This window comes from Phacochoerus africanus, chromosome 3 (assembly GCF_016906955.1).
Source record: "Phacochoerus africanus isolate WHEZ1 chromosome 3, ROS_Pafr_v1, whole genome shotgun sequence".
Lineage (NCBI taxonomy): Eukaryota > Metazoa > Chordata > Mammalia > Artiodactyla > Suidae > Phacochoerus > Phacochoerus africanus.
This window is the reverse complement of record NC_062546.1, coordinates 192,943,802-192,953,164: the sequence shown is the minus strand read 5'-3', so window position 1 is coordinate 192,953,164 and position 9,363 is coordinate 192,943,802.

The following is a 9,363-nucleotide window of genomic DNA, read 5'->3' as shown; positions in this document are numbered from 1 at the left end:
TTTAATTCATTTATAAAGGTGAAGCAGGAGATATTAGTTTTTCCTTGAAATACATGTTTAAAGTATCTTAATTTTCTTTATTAAACTGATGATGTCATTGAAGCCAGTATATAAATAGATTTTAGAAAATAGAGTGGTTACTCTAATAAGTTGTTATGCCTTTCAAAAGGATAAAATAAATGTACATAGCCTGAGTTACTTTTCCAGTACTTAAATATTTCACACTATTTGACAAAACATCAACCTGATAATTGTGGAACAGATATTTTTACAGCTTGATTTAAAATGCACTCAGGGAATGATATGAATCAGATCATTTATGGAGAATTAATTTATTTGTTCTCTGGAGAGTTGACAAGCAAACACTTTTTTTTAAATCTAGAAAATCTTTCTAGACTTTAAGGAGATAGTTGCTAAGTTGATTTATCTATTTTGTTAGAGGTTATAAATAACTAAGTAGATCAAGCTGATATCTATTTGACAGTTCCAGTATTTAGTTGACAAAATGAACCTACTTCCCATCATTTTTTATAACTAAACATATAATTGTGCCCTATGGTGTAAAGTAATTCTAGATATATCTAAAACCAGCACAGTGACCTTTAGTCACTAATGGTTAGAAATTTTGTATTCACTTAAATATATTTAAAGAACAATAAATCACCATGACTTTATTTAATTCTTGATTAAACAATTCTAAGTGATTCACCTTCTTCCCAGCAGTGATACCTTGATTAATTCATCCCCTGGGAAGGAGGCTCAGGATTATTTGTATGAGCTCAACTGTTTTAACTAAAAAGATCAATTGGAGAATGAAAGAAATCTCTCTAGATGAAATGCTAAATATTAACAAACCAGAGAAGAGGAGTTTTGTTGGTGTTTGTTTACTCCTTTCCATGAAGTTCCTGGAGTAACAATGAGTTTGTCTGATACAACCTGAAAACATACCTGATTTGGTTATTTTTGGAAAAATTGAGCATGTTGAATACAATGATGGAGTGGAAGTTTCCTGTTCTTTTTCAGTTCCATCCTACCTCTGAGTTTCCTCTTCCAAACTCGAAAAGTTATCACTAATGGGAGAGAGAAAGAAAGAGGGATAAACCTAATACTTGCAGGTGTCAGCATAAGGCAGCATTAAAGACAGCAGTTCCTAGAGTCTGGACAATGTACTCATATTTTAAAATTTATTTTCTTTTAGTGAACACTTTAAGGGATCTAGTTATATGCCAGGCACAGTTCTAAGCTCTTGGCTAATATTTGCTAATTGTATCCTTATCTCCCCCAAAGAGGGAGATACTTATTATATACCCATTTTACAGGTAAAGCAACTGAGATTCACCCAGGTTAAGCAACATGCCTAAGATCACAAAGCCAGCAAGTGGCAGAGGCTGGCCCTAAGTGCTGTGGATAGAGTATGTGATCACCACCAGTACATGAGGCTGTCTCTCCAGATTGTGGCCAAGTCATGTGTCCTCTTGAGTACTTAAACTCCCTGAATTTCATTCTCTTCCACTGAAAAACTGGAACAGTATCTACAGCCATTGACTGGTGTAAGGATGCATATTACACTTTCTGACGTTCTCATTCCTGGGAATAATTTCCCAGGGCATATGGACCCAGCTACCTCTCTTTCTCCAGGTACTAGTCCCAGTGATCATACTTCCCATTTCAAATCACATATATATTTGGGGCACATTTAATATTATCAGAGTTAGTATTTAATAGCATTTTCATACAATAACACATTACATTCTAAAACATAGCCTATCTTACTTATTTTGTATCTATCTCATTAGACCGGCAGCTGCCTCAGGGTGGGCAGACTTGAAAACCTATTCTCAACTGCATCCCCATTGCCCACAGAGGACCTGGAAAATGGGAGAAATTCAGTAAGAATAATTTCATGAAACAGTGAGTGAATGGTTTTCCTACTGTCTATAAAATTTTTATCAATAACAAGTGTGAGTGAACATGCCTTCATTAGTAGGCATGCTATAATGATGACAGCATTTCCTAGGAATATCAAATAAAATCAAAATAATGCAAATGGGAGACAAAATGAAGGCTCAAAGGCATTGGACAGATCTTTAAGTTATTGATGCACCAAATCGATGGGTTTATTTTCCCCCTTTGAGATAAAAACTGTGAATTAAACCAGGTGGGCTAAGGCCATGGTTAAAATGAGAAGCATCAGGAGTTCCCGTCGTGGCGCAGTGGTTAATGAATCCGACTAGGAACCATGAGGTTGCGGGTTTGGCCCCTGCCCTTGCTCAGTGGGTTAACGATCCGGCTTTGCCGTGAGCTGTGTGGTGTAGGTCGCAGACGCGGCTCGGATCCCGCGTTGCTGTGGCTCTGGCGTAGGCGATGGCTACAGCTCCGATTCAACCCCTAGCCTGGGAACCTCCATATGCCGCGGGAGCGGCTCAAGAAATAGCAACAACAACAACAAAAGACAAAATAAATAAATAAATAAAATAAAATAAAATGAGAAGCATCAATCAATTAAAAAAAACCCAAAATGTAGTAACCAAAGTCACAAAGCAAGGTGTCTACATGACATTTTCCCCAGAAGCCTTGATCCTGTTGGATAGCTATGAAAACTCACTGCCAGAGCCCCATGCTTTGGAGGCTGGTCCCACTTTAGGTAGCTGAAGGTGAATGAAATCTCCATATGAGATCACCCAGCATCTAAAACACCCAAGCCCCTCCTTCAATTGCATTCCAGAAACAAAGTGCTGCCCCCTACAGCCGCCATTCACAATACTCATGATGGTTCTATTTGGCCATGGATGCAAGTCACTGGACTCTTGCTTTTTGCGTATGACTCCAATTTCTACAAATTGAATTCAGAACTAGATTAAAAATAAATTTTAAAGGCAAAATTGTCATGTACCTTATATTTTTTGCTGAGAGATCTTATAAAAAGCAAACTGGTTTTCTTATGGTTCAGTTTGGGGACTTACATTCTTTATTCATTCATACCCTAGCAAGCTGGACAAATATAAATGGATCACTAAACTGTTGGACAATATATTTGGCTCACTATATATAAAAAAAGAAATAAAATAAAAATATATGAAATCTTTCTAAAATGACGATTGAATCCACAGAAGGAAATTGATAGCTTTTATAAAATGGGCTCTTACAAAATGGGCTTGAAGGCAAAACCAAAGATAAATGTGTGTGTTTAAAATTACTTGTGGGCAAGGATTCCATCTTAAATATTTGAAGTATTTGGGCCTCAGGGCACCTGTTCAAGTTTGTGCTGATTCTCCCCCAGGCAGCTGCCTACTTGCCTCTGCCTCAGGCTGGTCTTGAATATGGTCCAGGATGAATGGTTGATGAGCAAGATCAGCTGGTGCTAAATGACAGGTGTTGGCTCCTGATGGCTTTCAGTGATGTAGGCTATTTTTTAACAGAAGGAAAGAAAGTAGCCATAGAATATTCACTCCTCAAATTCACCTTTTAAATGTTTATGCTCTAAAGAAAAGGCAAGTGCTATAAAAAGTAATTGGTAAATACCAAGCTTATAGAAGAACTTTTCTTTATGAATGTACAACTACAGACAATGGTAACACAACAAAGAGGTGACATCACAAGTGGGATTTGGGGCATTATACAAAGTATAGTAATCCACAGGACATGTTCTTTTGACCACTAAAGCCTTGAATTCAGGTGGTCAGGTTAACCCAATGATCCAGAGTCATGGGAACTACAGGATCCCACTGTGTCAGCTGCTAGACCTCAGTCCATGGATCATTGATTGAAAATGTAGGCATGAAGTGAACTTTCCATAAGTGTATGAGGCTAAGAGTGGTGCCTCCACAACCAGATGGCCACAGAAATGCTCCCCATTCGATCCTTGAAGACAGTGAGACTTCCAGGTAGCAATACGATATATCGCAGGTATCAGCAAACTATGACCTACTACCTGTTTAGATACACTCATGACCTAAGAATGGTTTTTGCATTGTATGTGGTTAAGAAGAAGGCTATTTAATGACATGTAAAATTATGCACTTTCAAATTGTAGTGGCTCTAAATAAAATTTTACTGGAACACGATCACACTCCCATTTGTTTACATACTGTATGTGGCTGCTTTTGTGACATAGACTGTATTGTTCACAGAATCTAAAATACTTACTGCCTAGCCCTTTACTGAAAGTGTTTGCCAATCAACATATATATACATATACTCTACTGGTATAGCCTCTATCAGCTGTGGTAGTGAGAAATTTACCAAGACATTCTGAGCCTCATTTTGTTCATCTTTAATGGGATACTTATACTCATTGTAGGGTTTTTGGGTGTATTATATGAGGTAAGGGGCCATAAAGTACCTCATATAATGGCAGTACATGGTTTCTGTTTTCATTCTTTCTTGTTTTGTTTTTTTTTCCTTTTTTAGGGCTGTACATGTGGCATATGGAAGTTTCCATGATAGAGGTTGAATTGGAGCTGAAGCTGCAGGCCTATGCCACAGCCACAGCAACACCAGATCTGAGCCACATCTGCAACCTATACCAAAGCTGGATTAGGATGATGTGGTATATATACACAATGGAATACTACTTAGCCATAAAAAGAACAAAATAATGCCATTTGCAGCAACATGGATGGAACTAGAGACTCTCATACTAAGTGAAGTAAGTGAGAAAGAGAAAGATAAATACCATATGATATCACTTATATATGGAATCTAATATATGGCACAAATAAACCTTTCCACAGAAAAGAAAATCATTGACATGGAGAACAGATTTGTAGTTTCGGAGCGGGAGAGGGAGGGAGTGGGTTGGACTAGGAATGTGGGGTTAATAGATGGAAACTATTGCCTTTGGAATGGATAAGCAATGAGATCCTGCTGTATAGCGCTGGAAACTATGTCTAGTCACCTGTGATGGAGCATGATAACGTGAGAAGAAAAGAACGTATATATGTATGTGTAACTGGGTCACCAAGCTGTACAGTAGAAAATTTACAGAACACTGTAAACCAGCTACAATGGAAACAAATAAAAATCATCAAAAAGAAAAAAAAAATTTGCTTAAAAAAAAGTTAGTGGTAACTCCATATCCTTAACCCACTAAACAAGGCCAGGCATTGAACCCACATCCTCATGGATGCTAGTCAGGTTCTTAACCTGCTGAGCCACAATGGGAATGCCTGCTGTTTTTATTCTTGATGAAATTGAAGAGGTAAAAGCATTTCCTGGACTCTGTGTTATGATTCTAAATAATGGAAGAGGCCACCAATTTCCCTGGAGTCAGGCTGCCTACGAATATATTCGATGTGGTCTTAGTGAGTAAACCATTCCATAACAAAATACCATAGCCTGATGGCTTAAAACACAGACATTTATCTCTCACAGTTCTGTAGGCTGAAAGTCCAGTGGTTTGGGTACCAGTATGGTCAGGTTCTAGTGAAAGCTCTCTTCCTGGCTTGCAGATGCCTACATTCTCATTATATTCTCACCTGTAGGGAGAACGAGAGAGAGAGGGAGAGAGAGAGAGAGAAAGAATGATATCCTCTGGCTTTTCTTATTCTTGCAAGGGAATTTACTTCATCACGGGGCTCAATCATCATTACCTCATCTAAATTTGATTATCTCACAGAGGTTTTCCATAATGGCTACACTAATTTATATTCCAATCATCATTGTACAGAATTCCCTTTTCTCCACATCTTTGCCAACACATCTTATCTCTGGTCTTTTTTATGACAGCCATTCTAACAGGTATGAAGTGATATTTCATTGTGGTTTTGATTTGCAGTCCCTTCATGACCTGTGCTGTTGAGCATCTTTTCATATAGCTATGGAACCGCAAATAATACCAAATAGCTAAAGCAATCTTGAACAAGAACAAAACCTGGGACATCACACTTCTTGATTTTCACATTGGGGGTTAGGATTTCAACATTTGAATGGGTGGAGGGCATTAAGTCCATAACAGATGTTGAGATTTCAGTTACCAGCATTTCTTCAATGTGTAGCAATATTTGATTTCCATACCAGCTTTAGGAAAGACTACTCATTAGTCTTAACTCCTCATTAGTCTCCCCCTTTTGTCAATCAGAGAGAGACAATTTCATTTATCTCAATGACTATGAGAGGTCACTACACTGACTGGCAGCTAATATATGTAAATATATACATTTACACAACAAAGAAATGTTAACACCCCCAAACTTAACAGCACCTCTTATGAGTATCAGCTTTCTTCTAGAGAAAATGATAAGCCAATGTAAAGCCTAAAACTGCTACAGAATTTTAAGAACATCATTCAATGATGAGACAATCCAGTTCAAAGCAAAAGAAGCAATAGCAGAGCCAAGCCACAAGAAACAGAGAACAAACAGTACCCTAACTGAGCCATGCCTCTCATATTTCCTACCTGTGAGCTTCTCAGTCCTTTAGAGCTTAATGTCACTTTGAGTTAGACTTCTTGAATTTTGCCAACAAGATCAACTAATTATTACAATTGGTACCTGTCTGTAGATTCTGGTTGAAAGCGGACCTACCTGTATTGTTTAGGTGGCCAGTAGAGAATCAAGACACAGCGACTCATCAATGTACTAAAATTTTATATGTTGGGATCCGTTTATGACTTATAAAATATATGCACACATACATATGCATCTCAACAAATTTAAGTGCTTACTTAGGGCCACTATGTTCAAAGCTCTTTGCTCAAGCTGTGAGAGATGCAAAGGTGAATCAAGAGCTTTACTATATTCAAGGACTTAATGACCTCATAGAGAAAAACAACATTTAAACTACATGAGAAACTAAAATAGAAGGCAGACCAAAGAGAGGTGCAGACTCAACATGAAATTAAAGCCAGAGAAGGAGAGTTACTGCCCCCCATAAGAGCCTCACAACAGCTCTAGGAGGAGACAGAACAGATATTTTTATCCTCATTTTTACAGATTAGAAGATTCAGAAAGGTCTGGTGTGACCGGAGTAATTAGTGATACATCAATTGTGCTCAATGATTTTGGCTCAAAGCCCAATATTCTTCCCTTTCCTCCATGAAATTTCTTAAAAATAATAACACCATCACATAAAAAAGGCTACTGTGAATTAATCATTTCCTAAAGGGCTTACATTTAGGAAGCTGGTATACCTTGTCAAGGAATAAAAGGAGAAATGTATAAGATAACAAGTAGCCATGAGTGGGCACTGTGAACAATCTGAGGTCACCTGTCCCAATTAAGGGGAAAACTACCACTAATCTCATCACTGACTGATTCTGTCAGAACTTTTCATTTATTAAGAGAGTCACAAATTTTGAGAGATTCACAAATTCAGAAATTTTATAAATTATTTTCACATTTTGTCAAGTCCTATCCAGTCTACCTCCAAGGTTCACACTGAATCTGCCCACTTTCTTCCACCTCCTTGAAATAGCCTCCTAAGTGATCTTCTGGATTCCAATGGTACTGCCTTCTCATACATCTTCCAAATAGCAGCCAGAGTGATCCACTTAAAAACCAAAGCTATCATCTTTTTATCCACCCTGCTCATCAACCAGGATTTAATCATGGAAACCCAGCCACCTTGGGTATTATAGAAATAATTAACCTATTATAAGGGTTAGACCTTACACCAATGTAGGAAGAGGTGAGCATGTGAAGGAGTCAGAAACTGAAATTATAAAACACACACACACACACACAGAAAGAGTCACTGCCCTATCACCTCATACAGTAGTGTAGGTGGAAACTTAATCCCAGTGTGAGTGTGTGTGTGTGTGTGTTTAAATGTTTATATGTGTGTATAGATACACATACACACATACATGTGTTTTCAATACCTTATCTATTTATATGAAATCCTGTTATATAATATGTCATATTATGGATATATACATAATATATTTTTTATTTATGTATGTATTTAGCATGTGACATAAATTTAATTTCATAAATGATTCTGGTGCAATTGACTATCTATGCCATTCTTTCTTTCTCTCCCAGCACCACTTATCTAAAATTAGTAAATATATAGACATAGCTATAGTTACAGGTATATCACTATTTGTATAAGCAGATTCAACCTTGAGTATCAGATGGAATTCTGAGCCTAGCATACTAGAGAACACACAGCTCATTTCTAGCTGGAGGTACAACATTTTACATTTCAAAACAAGCTGCCACATCACCCATGATTTTCCCAAGGTGTCATCATAGAGATCATTGTTATTCAAAGATCGATATTTCAATCTAGAAAGTTCTATCAAACAATTAACAAATCAGAGTTATCCTAAGAACCAAAGCACATCGCCAAGAACAGGCCTATGCTTTTCCACCTATTCAGTATTTAAATTAAAGTTCTCTTGTTCACAAACTGGAGAGTTGCACCGTCTAACTGCACGTATTGAGGCTTCACGAACAATTTGCTCTTGTGAGCTTTTGTACATTTTATTTCCTGACATTATGAGGAATAAGATATCCAACTTAATCCTCTCACAGGATCCCTAGGACTCTGAAACTATTAAAGCTTTGAAGTAACTGTGACGCAGCCTCTGGAACAGGTGGATCTGATGGAGTACCCAGAGAGGATCTTAGAGACTTGCATTTCTTCTGCATTTACTCTGACAGTGCCAGATCCAAAGCATGTGCATCATACATATTTGTTGGATAAATGATTTAATGGGATGAATGGAAATAAACCAATGATAACACAGATTTGGGATTCTCAGTAATTTGGAGTTTTACTTTGTGGTGGGACCAAGCAACAGTAGAATTTAACACCAAGGTGCTTTTTATTTTTCACTCCATATGCAATGCTTCCCCAGAAGGCAGAGTTGGGTTGCTAACACTGACCATCAGTACCAAGTAGGTACAAAGCAAGGAGAGACGTGAAAAATTCTGCCTGCACAAATGGCATGTGTCCACATGTCAGGCAACCTTCTTTACCTGTTCTAATACTAGACATATTCTACTTAGTCATATACATTGATCTGGAATGGTAAAGTCTTTTTTTATTATTTTATGATTTTTATTTTTTCCTTTATAGTCGATGTACAGTGTTCTGTCAATTTCTACTGCACAGCAAAGTGACCCATCATTCATATATATATTCTTTTTCTCACATTATCCTCCATTGTGTTCCATCACAAGTGACTAGATATAATTTCCTGTGCTGTACAGCAGGATCTCGTTGCTTATCCACTTTAAATGCAATTGTTTGCATCTATTAATCCGAGACTCCCAGTGCATCCCACTCCCTCCCCCTTCCCCTTGGCAACCACAAGTCTGTTCTCCGAGTCCGTGAGTTTCTTTTCTGTGGAAAGCTTCCTTTCCACAATAAAATCTTCTTAGAGTTCCCATCGTGGTGAAGCAGAAATGAATCCAA